The sequence below is a fragment of the Mus musculus genome, chromosome 1 (genome assembly GCF_000001635.26).
Source record: "Mus musculus strain C57BL/6J chromosome 1, GRCm38.p6 C57BL/6J".
Lineage (NCBI taxonomy): Eukaryota > Metazoa > Chordata > Mammalia > Rodentia > Muridae > Mus > Mus musculus.
The window spans coordinates 34,414,011-34,434,283 of NC_000067.6; the positions used below are offsets into that span (position 1 = coordinate 34,414,011).

Here is a 20,273-nt window from a genome sequence, read left to right on the forward strand (position 1 = left end):
CTTTCTATTGCAATGCCTACTGAAATGATCATGTGTTTTCTGTCTTTGACTAACGTACACGTATGCATTATACTTATTAGGTCCATTGAATCATCCCAGCATGTTTGAAATGAAGCCAATTGGATCATGATAAATAATCTATTTGATGTGATTTGAATTGGGTTTCCAAAGGTTTTTGTTTTATTTTGTTTTGAGATTTTTATATCCATATTCATCAGGAAAAATCAGTAAGTAATTATATTTATATTTACCTGTATCTGGTTTTGGTGCCAAAGTATGGTGGCTTCCCAAAAAAAAGACTGGGAGAATTTCTTCCTTTTCTGTTTTATAGAATAATTTGAGCAATATCAGTGGTAATTCCTTGAATGTCTCTGGTCCAGTTCTTTTTGTTATTGTTTGTTTGTTTGTTTGTTTATGTGACATTTAACAAGAATGTTGCTTCAAATACATTGTAATAACCTGTTTAAATTATTTAGCTAGTCTTGGCTTCATTGTCAAAGGTCATATGCATGTATATATTCACCCACACTTACAAGCAGTAGATGAGGAAAAAAATTCAGGACCGATATTAATGAAGTAGAAACAAAAACAGCAATGACAAATAATTGGGGCTGGAGAGATGGCTCAGTGGTTACGAGTACTGACTGCTCTTCCAGAGGTCCTGAGTTCAATTCCCAGCATCCACATGGTGGCTCACAACCATCTGTTATGGGATCTGATGCCCTCTTCTGGTGTGTGTCTGAAGACTGCTACAGTATATTTATATACATAAAATAAATAAATCTTTAAAAAAAAAAGACACAAATAATCAATGAAATGAACAGTCCTTTGCCAAAGTGGCCAAAAGAGGGAGGATCTAGATCCACAAAATTAGAAATGAAAAGGGGTTATTACAATGTATGTCAATGGAACTCAGAAAATCATTCGTGTATCAAAACCAAATTCCATTAAATTGGAAAGTCAAAAAAAAAAAGGATTAATTTCTACATGCCTCTAATAGAATAAAAATAGAGCACATGAAGCTGGGGGGTAGGGGTGAGATATGTAAGGCAACTTGGGCGAGGGAAGTTAATTGTCTCTGTAAAGAAGCTAATGTCTTCAACCGAGGCTTCCTCTGCCAAGGCAAATTGTTGGGATAATTTGGCAGTAGTGAGAAGAGAATGGGTTAAAGCTCCCCCAGCCAAACTGGCAGCCACAACAGAGGTTACCAAGGCCACTACAGGGAGGAAAACAGCTCCCTTTACTAATATGGGGGTGGGTGGGAGGGGGGACTATTCCAGCTCAAATATTAGCTGGTCAACTCAAATAGTTAGCAAGATCAACTGAGGAACTAGGGTCACAGGAAGACACAGCAATTCTTTATCTATGTTTTTGGATAGAATTTTAGTAAGGGTACCATTATACCAAAAAAAGAACCCTTCAGCGGCAATCAGATCCTGACTAGGCGAGCTAGTTTGATTGCACAATTTATCATTGGGACTAGTATAGCAGAATTTAAATTGCTGTTGTTCAGGGATCAAAAACAAGGATAATTCAAAAAATTGGAGAAAAAGTTTTACGACTGGCACCAGACATATTAAAAGGGATGGGATAAGGGACAGCTGTCAATGGAGGACGTCCTAATGCAGCACAAAGGAAGCAGGCTGAGACATTTCCTAATCCAGTAATATTGGCAAGTGTCAGGCCCTCTCTTAAGAGAGATATCCAGGACAAAGGGTGACGTGTGGACAATGTGGAGAGCTGTGTACTTGTACTTTGCTCCTTTTCTTTATTCTGTACCTCGGCATGGAGTGTTGTTTGAACTTGAACAAGAGAGCACCAAACATAAATTCAGCTGCTGGGCCAGGATGAACCCTGTGTCATGTAATATACAAGGTCCAAAAATTAAAAGCAACAAAATTACAATTAATGGTCCAAGCAAGTAGAAATTAAAGTTTTAAGCCACGGAGAAGTGGAAAACCAGGATTCAAACCATCCCTGATTTTCTCTTTCTCTTTTCTTTTTTGCCAGTCCTTCTCAAAATTTAGCCATAGAATCCTTTACTACTTTTGAATGATTGATGTAACAACAGTCTTCCTGGAGGGCTGCACAGAGTCCTCCCTGTTGAAGGAATAAAAGATCAAGTTCCCTCCTGTTCTGAAAAACTACCTCAGACAAGGAAGTTAGAGGCTCTTGCAAATAAGAAATAGAAGTTTCTATTTTTCTTTATCTGTATCTATTACTGCTCTAAGAAGCTCATAATTTTTTTCCTGGCAAAACTAGGGCAGAAGTGCTTGTAGCTGCACCTCCCACAAAAGCATATGGAGACATTAGTTCTAAATCTCAGGTAATTAATTTCTCTATTGTTAGTGAAATTTCCTCCAGCAGGCATATCCATCGACTTACTGTTGATTACCATTACCACAACGTCTAGGCCTTCTCATACTGTTGGATGTAAAAAAGGATGGATCAGGGACATAGGCCCAATACAGCTTCTCTATCATCATTGTCAGGACACTCTACAAACTCACAATCAGTATCATTCTTTGTCCCAGCATCAGCATGTCTCACTAACCACTCTGGCAACTAGAATGCTCCTTCAGCATCCTGCAGAAAAAACACAAACATGCCTTCTTCCCCACACTCAGAGAGTTCCTTGGTATAGAAATTTTAATATTTTTGTGGTGTACAGGGATATGATTCCCCTTTTTTTTCCAAAGCCAATTTTTCAGAGTACAACGCGCACGTTCAACAATTCCTTGTCCCATAGGTTATAAGGAATTCCAGTTTTATGTTTAATTCCAAATTCCTTACAAAATTGTATAAAGTTGTTTCCAGTATAAGCAGGGCCATTATCTGTCTTGATGATTTTAGGCAACCTCATAGCAGTAAAAGCCTGTAAGCAATATCAATTACATTTCTAGAAGCTTTTCCTGTGTGTAGAGAAGCAAAAATGAATCCTGAACAAGTGTCAATACAGACATGTATATATTTCAATTTTCCAAATTCTGAATAACGAGTTACATCCAGTTGCCAAATATGATTGGGCATAAGGCCTTGTGGATTAACCCCTAAATGAGAAACTTGAGACAATGGAAGATAGTCAGGACATAGTTTTATAATCATTCTAGCTTGCTCCTTAGCGATCTTATGTCAGAGCCTTAAGGTAGGACTAGAAAGATGAAATTTATTATGATCACATTTAGCCAAAACAATAGGATCTGAAACTAAAGCTTCTCCTATTGAAGCTCTCTCTGTCAATACAATCATTGCCTGCAGCCAAAGGTCCGGGAAGATCAGAATGAGCTCTAAATGTCCAATATAAAAAGGATGGTGTTTTGTGCCACACCACCTCCAGTAGGATCTATGTGACAAGTTCCACAGACTGAAGCGACTGACCTCAAAAGGGGGAGGCCTCCTGGAACTGGTTGTGGAACTCTTTGCCAGAGGAAAAAAATATTGAGCTGTAGTTCTCATGGCAATCTATCTGTTTTGTTTTCTCATACTCCTTTTCTTATTTACATGTTCCTGGTAGCCTAGGCCAGGATCTTAATGGAGAATAATGGGTAAGAAACCATCCCTAGCTTCTGGGCGGCGCCATCTTCAGCTCCAGACAGCCGGCCACCTTCCTGGTGAGAGCACGGGGGTCTGCCTGGCCTGAGAGGTTTGTGGCACAGGCGCCGGCGGGAGCCTTCTTGGCTCCGGGACTCCGCGGAGGGCAGGCTGCACGGGTGACCGTGTGGAATACAGAGTGCCAGCCATTTCTGGGACGGGCGAGAGTCGCAGAGCTTCTGGGCGGCGCCATCTTCAGCTCCAGATAGCCGGCCACCTTCCTGGTGAGAGCACGGGGGTCTGCCAGGCCTGAGAGGTTTGTGGCACAGGCGCCGGCGGGAGCCTTCTTGGCTCCGGGACTCCGCGGAGGGCAGGCTGCACGGGTGACCGTGTGGAATACAGAGTGCCAGCCGTTTCTGGGACGGGCGAGAGTCGCAGAGCTTCTGGGCGGCGCCATCTTCAGCTCCAGATAGCCGGCCACCTTCCTGGTGAGAGCACGGGGGTCTGCCAGGCCTGAGAGGTTTGTGGCACAGGCGCCGGCGGGAGCCTTCTTGGCTCCGGGACTCCGCGGAGGGCAGGCTGCACGGGTGACGTGTGGAATACAGAGTGCCAGCCGTTTCTGGGACGGGCGAGAGTCGCAGAGCTTCTGGGTGGCGCCATCTTCAGCTCCAGACAACCAGCCACCTTCCCGGCAAGAGCCACAGAGCTTCTGAGGCAGCGCCATGCTCAGCTCCAGACGGCCGGCCTCCTTCCGGACAAGAGCCACAGAGCTTCTCAGGCGGCGACATCTTCGACTCCAGACAACTGGCCACCTTCCTGGCCAAAGCAACACAGCTTCTGGGAAAGATCCTGTTTTGGGCCTTCACCTTCAGCCAGGAGGAGGTCCAAACACCAGATAACTGTACACCTTCCCTGAAAGAGGAGAGCTTGCCTACAGAGACTGCTCTGACCACTGAAACTCAGAGAAGAGAGCTTGTCTCCCACGCCTGCTGATAGAGGGTAACAAAATCAACAGAGGAACAATCTCTTAACAAAGACAACTATAACAACTAACTCCAGAGATTGCCAGATGGCGAAAGGTAAACGTAAGAATCCTACTAACAGAAGCCAGGACCACTCACCATCATCAGAACCCAGAACGCCCACTTCGCCCAATCCAGGACACCCTAACACACCTGAAAAGGTAGACCTGGATTTAAAAGCATATCTCATGATGATGGTAGAGGACATAAAGAAGGAATTCAATAACTCACTTAAAGAAATACAGGAGAACACTGCTAAAGAGTTACAAGTCCTTAAAGAAAAACAGGAAAACACTGCTAAAGAGTTACAAGTCCTTAAAGAAAAACAGGAAAACACAACCAAACAGGTAGAAGTCCTTATAGAAAAACAGGAAAACACATCCAAACAGGTGATGGAAATGAACAAAACCATACTAGACCTAAAAAGGGAAGTAGACACAATAAAGAAAACCCAAAGTGAGGCGACGCTGGAGATAGAAACCCTAGGAAAGAAATCTGGAACCATAGATGCCAGCATCAGCAACAGAATACAAGAGATGGAAGAGAGAATCTCAGGTGCAGAAGACTCCATAGAGAACATCGGCACAACAATCAAAGAAAATGGAAAATGCAAAAAGATCCTAACTCAAAACATCCAGGAAATCCAGGACACAATGAGAAGACCAAACCTACGGATAATAGGAGTGGATGAGAATGAAGATTTTCAACTCAAAGGACCAGCAAACATCTTCAACAAAATTATTGAAGAAAACTTCCCAAATCTAAAGAAAGAGATGCCCATGAACATACAAGAAGCCTACAGAACTCCAAATAGACTGGACCAGAAAAGAAATTCCTCCCGACACATAATAATCAGAACACCAAATGCACTAAATAAAGATAGAATACTAAAAGCAGTAAGGGAAAAAGGTCAAGTAACATATAAAGGCAAGCCTATCAGAATTACACCAGATTTTTCACCAGAGACTATGAAAGCCAGAAGAGCCTGGACAGATGTTATACAGACACTAAGAGAACACAAATGCCAGCCCAGGCTACTATACCCAGCCAAACTCTCAATTACCATAGATGGAGAAACCAAAGTATTCCACGACAAAACTAAATTCACCCATTATCTCTCCACGAATCCAGCCCTTCAAAGGATAATAACAGAAAAAAACCAATACAAGGACGGGAACCACGCCCTAGAAAAAACAAGAAGATAATCCCTCAACAAACCTAAAAGAAGACAGCCACAAGAACAGAATGCCAACTTTAACAACAAAAATAACAGGAAGCAACAATTACCTTTCCTTAATATCTCTTAATATCAATGGACTCAATTCCCCAATAAAAAGACATAGACTAACAGACTGGCTACACAAACAGGACCCAACATTCTGCTGCTTACAGGAAACCCATCTCAGGGAAAAAGACAGACACTACCTCAGAGTGAAAGGCTGGAAAACAATTTTCCAAGCAAATGGTCTGAAGAAACAGGCTGGAGTAGCCATTCTAATATCGGATAAAATCGACTTCCAACCCAAAGTTATCAAAAAAGACAAGGAGGGACACTTCATACTCATCAAAGGTAAAATCCTCCAAGAGGAACTCTCAATTCTGAATATCTACGCTCCAAATGCAAGGGCAGCCACATTCATTAAAGACACTTTAGTAAAGCTCAAAGCACACATTGCACCTCACACAATAATAGTGGGAGACCTCAACACACCACTTTCATCAATGGACAGATCGTGGAAACAGAAACTAAACAGGGACACAGTGAAACTAACAGAAGTTATGAAACAAATGGACCTGACAGATATTTACAGAATATTTAATCCTAAAACAAAAGGATATACCTTCTTCTCAGCACCTCACGGGACCTTCTCCAAAATTGACCATATAATTGGTCACAAAATAGGCCTCAACAGATACAAAAATATTGAAATTGTCCCATGTATCCTATCAGACAACCATGGCCTAAGACTGATCTTCAATAACAACATTAAGAATGGAAAGCCAACATTCACGTGGAAACTGAACAACACTCTTCTCAATGATACCTTGGTCAAGGAAGGAATAAAGAAAGAAATTAAAGACTTTTTAGAGTTTAATGAAAATGAAGCCACAACGTACCCAAACCTTTGGGACACAATGAAAGCATTTCTAAGAGGGAAACTCATAGCTCTGAGTACCTCCAAGAAGAAACGGGAGAGAGCACATACTAGCAGCTTGACAACACATCTAAAAGCTCTAGAAAAAAAGGAAGCAAATTCACCCAAGAGGAGTAGACGGCAGGAAATAATCAAACTCAGGGGTGAAATTAACCAAGTGGAAACAAGAAGAACTATTCAAAGAATTAACCAAACGAGGAGTTGGTTCTTTGAGAAAATCAACAAGATAGATAAGCCCTTAGCTAGACTCACTAGAGGGCAAAGGGACAAAATCCTAATCAACAAAATCAGAAATGAAAAGGGAGACATAACAACAGATCCTGAAGAAATCCAAAACACCATCAGATCCTTCTACAAAAGCTTATACTCAACAAAACTGGAAAACCTGGACGAAATGGACAAATTTCTGGACAGATACCAGGTACCAAAGTTGAATCAGGATCAAGTTGACCTTCTAAACAGTCCCATATCCCCTAAAGAAATAGAAGCAGTTATTAATAGTCTCCCAGCCAAAAAAAGCCCAGGACCAGATGGGTTTAGTGCAGAGTTCTATCAGACCTTCAAAGAAGATCTAATTCCAGTTCTGCACAAACTATTTCACAAGATAGAAGTAGAAGGTACTCTACCCAACTCATTTTATGAAGCCACTATTACTCTGATACCTAAACCACAGAAAGATCCAACAAAGATAGAGAACTTCAGACCAATTTCTCTTATGAATATCGATGCAAAAATCCTTAATAAAATTCTCGCTAACCGAATCCAAGAACACATTAAAGAAATCATCCATCCTGACCAAGTAGGTTTTATTCCAGGGATGCAGGGATGGTTTAATATACGAAAGTCCATCAATGTAATCCATTATATAAACAAACTCAAAGACAAAAACCACATGATCATCTCGTTAGATGCAGAAAAAGCATTTGACAAGATCCAACACCCATTCATGATAAAAGTTTTGGAAAGATCAGGAATTCAAGGCCCATACCTAAACATGATAAAAGCAATCTACAGCAAACCAGTAGCCAACATCAAAGTAAATGGAGAGAAGCTGGAAGCAATCCCACTAAAATCAGGGACTAGACAAGGTTGCCCACTTTCTCCCTACCTTTTCAACATAGTACTTGAAGTATTAGCCAGAGCAATTCGACAACAAAAGGAGATCAAGGGGATACAAATTGGAAAAGAGGAAGTCAAAATATCACTTTTTGCAGATGATATGATAGTATATATAAGTGACCCTAATAATTCCACCAGAGAAGTCCTAAACCTGATAAACAGCTTTGGTGAAGTAGCTGGATATAAAATTAACTCAAACAAGTCAATGGCCTTTCTCTACACAAAGAATAAACAGGCTGAGAAAGAAATTAGGGAAACAACACCCTTCTCAATAGTCACAAATAATATAAAATATCTCGGCGTGACTCTAACTAAGGAAGTAAAAGATCTGTATGATAAAAACTTCAAGTCTCTGAAGAAAGAAATTAAAGAAGATCTCAGAAGATGGAAAGATCTCCCATGCTCATGGATTGGCAGGATCAACATTGTAAAAATGGCTATCTTGCCAAAAGCAATCTACAGATTCAATGCAATCCCCATCAAAATTCCAACCCAATTCTTCAACGAATTAGAAGGAGCAATTTGCAAATTCATCTGGAATAACAAAAAACCTAGGATAGCAAAAACTCTTCTCAAGGATAAAAGAACCTCTGGTGGAATCACCATGCCTGACCTAAAGCTTTACTACAGGGCAATTGTGATAAAAACTGCATGGTACTGGTATAGAGACAGACAAGTAGACCAATGGAATAGAATTGAAGACCCAGAAATGAACCCACACACCTATGGTCACTTGATCTTCGACAAGGGAGCTAAAACCATCCAGTGGAAGAAAGACAGCATTTTCAACAATTGGTGCTGGCACAACTGGTTGTTATCATGTAGAAGAATGTGAATCGATCCATACTTATCTCCTTGTACTAAGGTCAAATCTAAGTGGATCAAGGAACTTCACATAAAACCAGAGACACTGAAACTTATAGAGGAGAAAGTGGGGAAAAGCCTTGAAGATATGGGTACAGGGGAAAAATTCCTGAACAGAACAGCAATGGCTTGCTCTGTAAGATCGAGAATTGACAAATGGGACCTAATGAAACTCCAAAGTTTCTGCAAGGCAAAAGACACCGTCAATAAGACAAAAAGACCACCAACAGATTGGGAAAGGATCTTTACCTATCCTAAATCAGATAGGGGACTAATATCCAACATATATAAAGAACTCAAGAAGGTGGACTTCAGAAAATCAAATAACCCCATTAAAAAATGGGGCTCAGAACTGAACAAAGAATTCTCACCTGAGGAATACCGAATGGCAGAGAAGCACCTGAAAAAATGCTCAACATCCTTAATCATCAGGGAAATGCAAATCAAAACAACCCTGAGATTCCACCTCACACCAGTCAGAATGGCTAAGATCAAAAATTCAGGTGACAGCAGATGCTGGCGTGGATGTGGAGAAAGAGGAACACTCCTCCATTGTTGGTGGGATTGCAGGCTTGTACAACCACTATGGAAATCAGTCTGGCGGTTCCTCAGAAAACTGGATATAGTACTACCGGAGGATCCAGCAATACCTCTCCTGGGCATATATCCAGAAGATGCCCCAACTGGTAAGAAGGACACATGCTCCACTATGTTCATAGCAGCCTTATTTATAATAGCCAGAAGCTGGAAGGAACCCAGATGCCCCTCAACAGAGGAATGGATACAGAAAATGTGGTACATCTACACAATGGAGTACTACTCAGCTATTAAAAAGAATGAATTTATGAAATTCCTAGCCAAATGGATGGACCTGGAGGGCATCATCCTGAGTGAGGTAACACATTCACAAAGGAACTCACACAATATGTACTCACTGATAAGTGGATATTAGCCCAAAACCTAAGATACCCAAGATATAAGATACAATTTCCTAAACACATGAAACTCAAGAAAAATGAAGACTGAAGTGTGAACACTATGCCCCTCCTTAGAAGTGGGAACAAAACACCCTTGGAAGGAGTTACAGAGACAAAGTTTGGAGCTGAGATAAAAGGATGGACCATGTAGACACTAGCATATCCGGGGATCCATCCCATAATCAGCTTCCAAATGCTGACACCATTGCATACACTAGCAAGATTATGCTGAAAGGACCCTGATATAGCTGTCTCTTGTCAGAGTATGCCTGGGCCTAGCAAACATAGAAGTGGATGCTCACAGTCGGCTATTGGATGGATCACATGGCCCCCAATGAAGGAGCTAGAGAAAGTACCAAAGAAGCTAAAGAGATCTGCAACCCTATAGGTGGAACAACATTATGAACTAACCAGTACCCCGGAGCTCTTGACTCTAGCTGCATATGCATCAAAAGATGGCCTAGTCGGCCATCACTCGAAAGAGAGGCCCATTGGACACGCAAACTTTATATGCCCCAGTACAGGGGAACGCCAGGGCCATAAAAGGGGAGTGGGTGGGTAGGGGAGAGGGGGTGGGTGGCTATGGGGGACTTTTGGTATAGCATTGCAAATGTAAATGAGCGAAATACCTAATAAAAAATGGAAAAAAAAAAAAAAAAAAAAGAAACCATCCCTAGAGGTGGGGTCAATAACATGACCTTATCCCTGGGGAAACCAACACTTTACTTTTTAAATCATTTACAAAACTATGATGATAGATAAAAACTTTTCCAACAATAAATTTTCATATGGCTACATGTGTGTCATCAGAGGTGGGTTTGGGTATATGGCAAAAACAAAGCCTTAATTAGAAAGAATTAAAATAGTTTAAATTTACACATTGAAGATTTATAAAAAATGAGGCATTAGATGTTAAATAATAATTGACCATGGGGCTGGAGAGTTAGTTCAGCAGTTAAGAGCACTGACCATTAAAGATTTATTAACCTGCTCCTGGAAATATGCCACTAGCCTTGGACGACAGCCCCCACTGAATACATCCTTTTAGAATTGTTATATTTTGATGATTGATAATGATGTTACCTGTTCTGTTTGTGATTCACTGAATACATAGAGTTGAAATGCTTGGATGATTTTTATGCTTTATTGTGCCAAATGATTTTTTTGTTGTTATTTGTGATTGTTTCATTGGATATAGTTTCTAAGAGACGTAATGTTTGTTTTTTTAATGTATAAAATCCCCTGTTTGAGAGCTGCAAAATACACTCAGATTCAAACTGCCTCTTGTTTGTTTCTGTTTGTTTTTGTAACCGCCAAATCCTTTCCCACCTATCTTCGAGGACCCTCATTCCAGGGACCCCCATACCCAACTGGGGTTTTCCGTGGCAGTTTTGCAATTGGGAAAACAGAGATCCAGCTGGCGTATTGAAATGAAATGTACCACAAATTTCCAACAGAGGAACTGACTGAACTACATATAGTCTATCAGTAAAAGGATTAAAAGCATCATTTACAGACTGAAAAACATTTAGTACTGCTGTGAATTCTGCCAGCTGAGCAGAAAGTCCAGGGGTCTCTATGACTACCTGTTGACTATTTATAAAATATCCTGTGTGTCTTTTAGAGGAGCCATCAGTAAATATTAAAAAAAAGCATTATGTAGAGGTTGTAAAGATGTTTTATGAGGAAATATAACCTTATGTGCATTTAAAATTTTTATCAGCCTATCTTGAGGATGACTATCTATAATGCCATCAAATCCTATTTGAGCAAGCAACCAATCTGTACTATGCTGCTTTAACCAACTATTTTGATCCACATTAAAAGGCTGAATAATGATATCTTGTTTTTTTTCCAAAATAAATCAGTGCCTGCTTTCTTCCAAGCATCATCATATGAGCCACTGCCTCATAATATGGCAATACATTATGTTTAAGAGATACCCTTGAAGCCGGGTGGTGGTGGTACATGCCTTTAATCCCGGCACGTGGGAGGCAGAGGCAGGCGGATTTCTGAGTTCGCGGCCAGCCTGGTCTACAAAGTGAGTTCTGGGACAGCCAGGGCTATACAGAGAAACCCTGTCTCAAAAAACCAAGAGAGAGAGAGAGAGAGAGAGAGAGAGAGAGAGAGAGAGAGAGATCCTTGAATGTATCCACATAAGAGGAGATTTTTGCCATAATAATCCTGTAGGTGTATGAGTCATATTAAAAAATCAACAAATGTAAAAACAAAGAATAATCTATATAAGTAACAAATTGTTTTTCAGTAGCTCTTTCTACTTGTTGTAAGGCCAACAACCCTTCTGAAGTTAAGACTCAAGGAGAGGTAAGATCGGCACTTGCCCTAAGAATATCAAATAAGGGTTTTAATTCTCCTGTAGTAAGCTTTAAATAAATGAAGCCAAGTAATATCAGCTAACAGCTTTTGAAAGTCATTTAACGTTTTTAAATTTCTGAGGAAAAACAGCTTGATCTGAAAGCCTAAAACCGAAATAATTATAAGGATCTTGAGTTTGCACTTTTTCTGGAGCCATTTGTAATCCTTTATCAGATAATGCCTGTTGTAAATTTCTATAAAGTAGAAGCAAGTCCTGAGGCTCTTTCCCTGCTAATAAGATATCATCCATGTAATGTATAATGTATATCATTGGACATCACTGTCTTATAGGCTGAATGGCTTGTGCCACAAATTTTTGACATCATGTAGGACTGTTAGTCATGCCTTGAGAAAGAACTATCCATTGATACTTTTCATTGGCTTTTTAAAATTAACAGAAGGAACACTGAAAGCATGGCTCAAGTATCCTGAACCTGTCCAAGTTACTGTGGTGTTACATAAGTATAGGAGTATCTCTCGGGCACAGAATTACCTATACAGAGCCCTTGTCCCAAGAGTGACTACAGTGACTCAGCTGGGACCCGCTCACAGCCATCTGCAGTGCCGAGGTCCCTGATAGCCTGTTACAGAGGAGTTAAGGGCTATTGCACCATGATATGGGGGGTTGGCATCAAGCAGAGCCAACAGTCCTCAGTCAGATCTGTGTGAGACTAATTAAGCACTTGGTGGGTGGCTTCAAGAAGATGTAATGGGCCAGGGTTGATTAGGGGCCTCTGTGAGAGGTTCAGACATGGGCTCATCCATGCTGTGTGGTGGTATTGGTTGATAAGATTGTTTGGGTGTCAGAGAGGGTGCTGATACCTTATTAGGGCGTAGAACTATAGGTGCAGGTGTGTAGGTATTTGCTTATCTAATTTGATTGTAAAGAGGCTGCCATAGTCCCTTCCATCCAACCTATCTTTATCGTAAATTCGGAGCTCCCAGGTTTTTTTTTTTTTTTAAATTCCCATCCATTAGCCTTTTTTCCCCAAGTCCATAAACATAGTGAGGATGGAGGTGCACCACCCAGTGTCCGTAGTTTGGTGGCAAGGGAACCAAACGCCCATAGAGCTGATTTAGTCATCAGTCTTTCAGCATTCTCAAATGAAGTCCACCTTGATAGAGGGATCCCACCAAATGTGTCCCATACTCACAAAATCCCAGGAGGAGCAGAAGAAGGATTCAGCTCCCCCACATCATCACCGCTGGGTCTTGTTGCCAATTTTTGCACTGGGGTAAACATAGAGGTGAAATGTGCTGAGGAATCCATCAGCCCAGGACAGTCCAAGTGGGTGAGTTGGGTCGAAGTGGAGGTCGGCGAAACAGGTGCCAAGGGACACAGTCATGCTCTGCTGGTGGGAAATGCCACTGGTGACTGCATCTCTCAGAGCCCAGGTTAGGTTCCAGAGCAGCTGAGGGCTAGAACCCGTGAGAGAGCTGGCAACTCCTGGAAGCAAGAAGCCCATGCCAATAAGCTTAGGAGCACTGGAGCTTGAGTTTTTATGGAGTCTCTTGGTCTCAGGCAATATGTCACCTTGGGGAGACGTAGACTGGGTTTGGATGTGGGTCTGCAAGATGTGGGTATGTGTGATGTATTCAGGTAGCAATGTCATCAATCCTGAGGACAGTGGATGTTCTTAGGACCACGACATAGGGTCCTTCCCAGCAGGGTTCTAGGGTTCCCTTCTGGTGCCTTGACAGGAAGACCCAGCCTCCAGAGCAATAGCAGTGGGGAGGATGAGGTGGTGCAGCCTCAAAAACAGCCTTCAGGTGAGGCCAGAGCTCCTTTTGGGTGTAGGCTAGATGTTCAAGAGAGTCAAGTAAGTGGCAATCATCATTTTCAGCTAACACTTCAGATTTTAGGTTAGGTAAAGTATGTGTGTGTGGGTGTGTGTGTCTTCTAAACATGATTTCATAAGGGGTTAAATCCAACGTATAGAGTATGTGGTGAACCCTATAGAGGGCGAAGGGGAGGAGAGCCATCCAGTTTCCACCAGTCTCCAAGTTTAATTTAGTAAGGGTCTCTTTTAAAGTTCTATTCGTCCTCTCTACCTGTCCTGAGCTTGGGCGCCTATAAGCACAATGTAGTTTCCAATCCACTCCAATGGCTTTAGCCATCCCCTATGTTACCTTAGTGAAGAAGACAGGTCCCTTGTCAGAGCTTGGGAGGGCTGACATTCCATACCTGGGAAACACCTCCTCTGGTATCTTCTTGATCACTATTTGTGCTGTTTCATGCCTGGTGGGGTAGGCTTCAGTCCATCCTGAAAAGGTGTCTACAAGCATGACCTGTAGGTACCTGTAACCATGTTTCCCTGGTCTTATCTCTCAGTAAAGTCCATTTCCCAGTGAGCACCCGGTTTGGCATCCTTTATCCTTTGGTTGATTCTCTGCATTAGTGAGCTTACAGCTAAAGCATTTGGAGGCTATCTGTCTGATCTGGGACCTGAGGTTGAGGATTATTAGGTCTGCCTTTCCTACCAGATCCTCAGTTTTCTTGGTCCCCAAGTGGGTTGTCCAGTGTATATGCTAGAGCAGACTGGCTGCCAAATTGCTGGGCAGGATTATTTTGCAGCCCCCGGTGAGCCACCAGCCATCAGGCTTATGGGCCATAGGCAGTTTGTGAATAGAGAGAACATCCTCTTTGGAGTATTCAGGCTCATCTGGTAGGATTGGAGCTCCTGGGTCAGGCAGTTGGAAAGTCAAAGTTGCCACAGGATTGAGAGCTGCTGCCTTGGCTGCCGAATCTGCCCCATTGACTGCCTTTTGCTTCAGGCATCATTGCCTTTTGGTGCTGTGGGTAGTGTATAATAGCCAGTTTCTTTGGAAGCCAAAAGGCCTCCAAAAGGTTTAGGATCTCCTGTTTTGTTGTTGTTGTTGTTGTTGTTGTTGTTGTTGTTGTTTTGTTTTGTTTTTCAAGACAGGGTTTCTCTGTATAGTCCTGGCTGTCCTTTAACTCACTTTGTAGACCAGGCTGGCCTTGAACTCAGAAATCTGCCTGCCTCTGCCTCCCGAGTGCTGGGATTAAAGGTGTGTGCCACCATGCCTGGCTTCCTGTTTGTTTTTAATAGTCTTTCCTTCAGCTGTCATGAGTCCTCTCTCCTGATAAATGGCCTCAGGGACATGGGCTGTAGCAAAGGCATTTCTGCTAGCTGTATAAATGTTGAGTATTTTGCCTTTTTCCATTTTTAAGGCTTCTGTTAGGGCCATGAGTTTGCCCCATAGTGTAGAAGTGCTGGGTGGCAGGGCAGATGCCCATATAGTTTCTGAGTCTGATAACACTGCCACCCCTGCATACAAGCACAAAGCTTTACCGTCCATGATCCAAGTGGCTTCTGCATTTGGCAGAGGCCCGGGCTATTAGGTCTTTCCCAACTCTGTGCACCTGGCTTAGTATGCCCACACAATCATGTACTGGGGTCTCCAAATCTGGGTCTGGTAGCAGAGAGGCTGGGTTCAGGGCAGTGCTTGGTAGGAAGTGGATACACTCAGGGTTTAGTAGCAGGCTTTGGTAGTGAGTCATGCGTGCATTGCTCACCCATTGATCTGGGGGTTGTTTGAGAATCCTTTCTATGGCATGGGGAGTGGTAATACAAAGTTCTTGCCTCGAAGTCTGCATCCTTGACTAGCAAGGCTGTGGCAGTGATAATTCTCAAACGCGGAGGCCATCCAGAAGCCACAGGGACTAATTTCTTTGATAGGTATGCTACTGGGTGAATCCAGGATCCTAACATGTGAGTGAGGACTTCTTTAGCTATGCCTTTGCTTTCATCTATATATAGACGAAAGGGCTTGGTGATGTCGGGTAGTACTAATGCGGGGGCTGCCAATAAGGCCTGTTTGAATCTATTGAAAGATCTTTCCTGGGCCTCAGTCCATTGGGCCCCCTTTTTTTGGTGGCCTCATAGAGGGGCTTTGCCAATTCTGCAAAATTAGGGACCCAAATGCAGCAGAATCCTGCCGACCCCAAGAACTGTCTGACCTTCTGTTTTGTGGTGGGTGTGGGGATCTTCAAAATGGTATCTTTTTGGGCCTCCGATAGCCATCATTGGCCCCCTTTTAGGATGTTTCCCAAGTATGTTACCTCTTGTTGGCAGATTTTAGCCTTCTTAGCTGATGCCCTGTAGCCTAATTGCCCCAGTGCCATTAGCAGGTCCTCAGTACTCCGTTGACATTCTTCCATGGTCTCTGCTGCCACTAAGAGATCATCTACATATTGCAAGAGGGTGGTATTGGGGTGTTCCCGACTGTACTCACCCAGATCTTCATGTAGAGCCTTGTTAAAGATGACTGTTGAATTCTTGAAGCCTTGTGACAGTCTGGTCCATGTTAGTTGTCCATTGAATTCTTCTTCTGGGTTGTGCCATTCAAAGGCAAACAGAGGTTGGCTCAAGGGGGCTAAAAGCAGGCTTAAGACAGCATCTTTGAGGTCCAATACTGTATACCAAGTCTGGGAAGGTTTTAACAAACTCAGGATGGTATACGTGTTTGGTACTGTGAAATATATGTCCATAACTCTTTTGTTTACCTCTTTGAGGTTCTGGACTAGTCTATAGTCCTTTGAGTTGTGCTTCTTGATGGAGTGTAGGGGCGTGTTCCATGGGGACTGGCAAGGTACTAGTATGCCCAAGTCCTGAACCTTCTGATGTGGGGGGGGTATGATAACTGATTTGGCTTCACGGGAGATTGGGTACTGTCTTATTCGGACAGGCGTTGCCTCTGGTTTCAGTTCAACCCGAATGGGGGTCCTATGGTCCGCCAACCCCATTCCTTCGGTTTCTGCCCAAGCTGAGGGGAACTTGGTTAACTAAGCTGAGCTCTCATTCGGGAAAGAGCTTGGTCTTTGGTCCAATTTATATTCATCATCTAGAGGCAGGGGGAGTATGTGACTAGGGTATCCTCTGGAATCTGTGACAGAATCCCCTTTTTGATCAAAAGAAATCTGAGCTCCTACCTTGGTTGGCAAATTTCTCCCCAAGAGGGGTTAGGACAATCTGGTATGGTCATGAAGGAGTGGGATACCTGGCCCGTTCTGAGATTCACTCTTTTTTGGGTACTCCATGCATCCTGATTCATACCAGTGGCCCCAGGTTCCGACGATTTCTTTGAGGACAGTTTTCCATGGGCTTGGACTGAATATTGTGCCCCTGTGTCTCCTAAGAAACTAATGGATTTCCCCTCCACTTTAAGGGTTACTCTGGGCTCAGGGAGGGGGTCTGAACCCTGTCCTCCTTTGTCCCTCTTTGGAGGTTTCTTGGGGCAGTCCTTGACCCAATGTCCCATCTTCTTACAGTATGCACATTGGTTCTTTTTGAGCTTTGGCTTCCTCTTTTGTTGGGGCCGCTTACCTTTTCCATTGGTGGTCTTTCTCTTCCGGGGAATCTGCCAACAAAGGCACACAGAATGTGGCCAACCTTTGATTTCCTAGCTCCTCATAGGCTTGCAAGTGTTTCTTCGTAAGTATTTCTTTGTTGTCAACCACTTTCTCAGCTACCACCAGCAACTCCTGCAAACTCTTCTCCCCTAGCCTGTCTATTCTCTCCAATTTGTGCTTGATGTCAGGGGCGGCCTGATCTACTAAGGACATAATGACCGTTGACTTAATCTCAGGTGCCGCTGGGTCTAGGGACGTGTAGATGCGATAGGCCTCTATAATCCTTTCTAAAAAGAATGCGGGTGATTCTGCCATTTCCTGATGCACCCTATGTACCTTGGCCAAATGAGTGGGTCTCTGCGCAGCAGCCCTGAGACCTCTCATCAGAGTCTAGCGGTAGACTCAGAGACTCTCCTTACCTTCTGCTAAGTTAAAATTCCAGTCTGGTCTGGTCCCGTAAAAGCCTGCATTAATAAGAGCTTGTTTAGTAGTAGGGCTCCCATTTGCTCCTGGAACCAATTTTATGGCCTCAATTAAAATCCTCTCTCGCTCACACTCACTCCGTAGTGAAGAGGATCTGCAAGAGCAATTGACAGTCATCCCAGGTGGGCTGGTGGGTTAAAATGACAGAATCGATTAAGTTAATCAACGCAGCTGGTTTCTCTGAGAACTGAGGGTACTTGCATTTCCAATTATATAGCTGTCTAATGGCTAAGGGACAATATTCCATCAGTTGGTTCCCCTCATCGTCCCGGGGACCTACTGCCGTCAAGGGGAGAACCGTGGACTCAGCCACGGGTGGTTGAGGCAGCTCTTGTTGGACTTTCCATTGGGTGTGAGGAGGGTTCACCAAGGGAGACCCATGAACCCCTCCTGGGGCCTCAGGTTGAAGGCCTGGGCTACCCTCTAATGGGGGTTCATAAGGCGGGTCTGGGTTGAGGAAGTCTTCCTCAGTGCTACCCTGCAAGACAGGATAAAGAGAGACCCTAGGGTTAGTTTGTTTTTGGTTCTTCGCGGTTTTCTGGGGCGAGTACGGCGGCACTTGGTTGCCTTGGCAGCAGCCAAGGCTTGAGCCATTTTGGCGGGTCCTGGACCAGATCCAGCCAGGTGATGATGTAGGGCACTTGGTCTGGGTGTCCGGGTCGTCTAAAAAATGATATCCTTGGTCCTAAAAAATCGCGAGTAAGTTCCAAGTCCCCTCTGGCGGGCAGCCAACGTTGAAGGTTGGCCATTCCTTCCTGCAGAAAGCAGTTAGTCTCTTCTTAACAACTAAGCCCCGACTTCTAGCCCTTGTTTTATAGTCTTTGAAATGGTCTAAGAACAAAGATAAAAGGAGTGGTCTGGGTCTGTCCCATGGCGTCAGTCACAAAGAACTAAGTCAGTCACAAAGAAATAAGTCCAGACGGATAGCAAACAGATGGGCGAAAGACAAAAAGGCACTCAGTCCTTCCTGCGGCGATCTTAGGCAAGAACAGAAGTGAGAGCACCGCCTCGGGAGCGACCCTCTTTGTCTCTTCAAGTCTACGAGGGGATCCAATCCCCTACTCGCGGGTCCGGGACTTCTCCCAAGTCGGGTGGCGCCGGTACGCCTGGACCGCCTGCTGGCTACTCGTTTGGAGCGCTGAGACACCGAGGCAGAGCACAAACATTCAGACACTTACCCACCGGGTTCTGACTCAACGGCTCGGGGGTCCTGGGGGCCTCAGGGGATCCCGGATGAGCCCCCAAATGTTATGCCCAGATCCTAGGGTCCCCAAAGACCACCAGAAGTCGAACTCGTATGCAAAAGCAAAGAGTCTTTATCCAAGTCCGAGCTCAGACCCTCAGGCTCCTCCGACGCAGCGGGGTAGCAAAGAATGCCGGGAGCGCTGGAGGTTCAGCTTTTTTATTGCAGTTACAGCAGGGTGAGGAGCTTATCCGCTTGGCAGGCTAGAGATTGGCTAACAATCATTTCCGTTGTCTTAAGCAATCTATCTATAGGCTCTGGAACTTTGGGTGTTTTCCTGTTAGAGTCTAGGGTGGCTCCTTCCGAAACAGTTTGTGGTTTCTCCAGTAATTGGAGTTTACCTTGAAGACAGGGCCTATTGTATAAAATGGAGGCCTGGATACAAGACGGGAGTCTGCCTTGTCAAGCTGGAGCCCTTCATAGAAAGTGAGGTTAAAGAAAGAGGGTTAGAGGATAAGAAAACTGCCGAGGAAAATCAAGACACAGAGAGATTAGTTCAAAACACAGCTGGGGTTGGGGTGGGGGTGGGGTGGGGAAGCAGAAGTTGCTTCCAAAAAAAAAAAAAGAAAGAAAGAAAGAAAGAAAGAAAGAAAGAAAGAAAGAAAGAAAGAAAGGGCAAGGCCAGCCAGGTGAGAGACACAGGTTGTGCTGCCGTTGAGACAAGCTCACACTTTGAACAAGCCTCAAATCTAGTTTTGGGAGCCCCAAGAAGAGGAGGGAGGAGGGTACAGTAACAACCCGGGGAGTTCCAGTGTCTCCTGCCATGGACTGTGGTAAGAGGCAGTACTCTAAAACTTTCAAGTGCAGAGGGACAGAGGCAACTCCATCTTCAGAGCAGACCACCTCAGCCCCGCGTTAAACCTCGGGTTAACAAAGGCAAATGCACAGAAGTCTTGGAACGTCACTCTGGTATAGTGTTCTTACGTTTGGTCCTCCGTGCACGCGTAGACTCAGAAGTAGAGCCCAGAGAAGTGATGCACACCTGTAATCAGGAAGCAAGACAGGAGAGTTAAGTTTAAAAGGCCGGCCTAGGTATATACAGGGACCTGTCTCAAAAAACAAAACAAAACCTGACAAAACAAAAACAAACAAAAAACGTTTGGAGACAGTTCCATACTGGAGAGAGGA

General features: G+C 43.7%; 1 non-coding gene across 1 annotated transcript; it reads right to left on the reverse strand.

The window, feature by feature from the left end:
- Nucleotides 1-19,110: 19,110 nt before the first annotated feature.
- Nucleotides 19,111-19,189, reverse strand: Mir5103 (microRNA 5103). The gene has a single exon (NR_039562.1). It is a non-coding gene; the product is annotated as a microRNA 5103 (primary transcript).
- Between the last annotated feature and the right edge of the window lie 1,084 nt (nucleotides 19,190-20,273).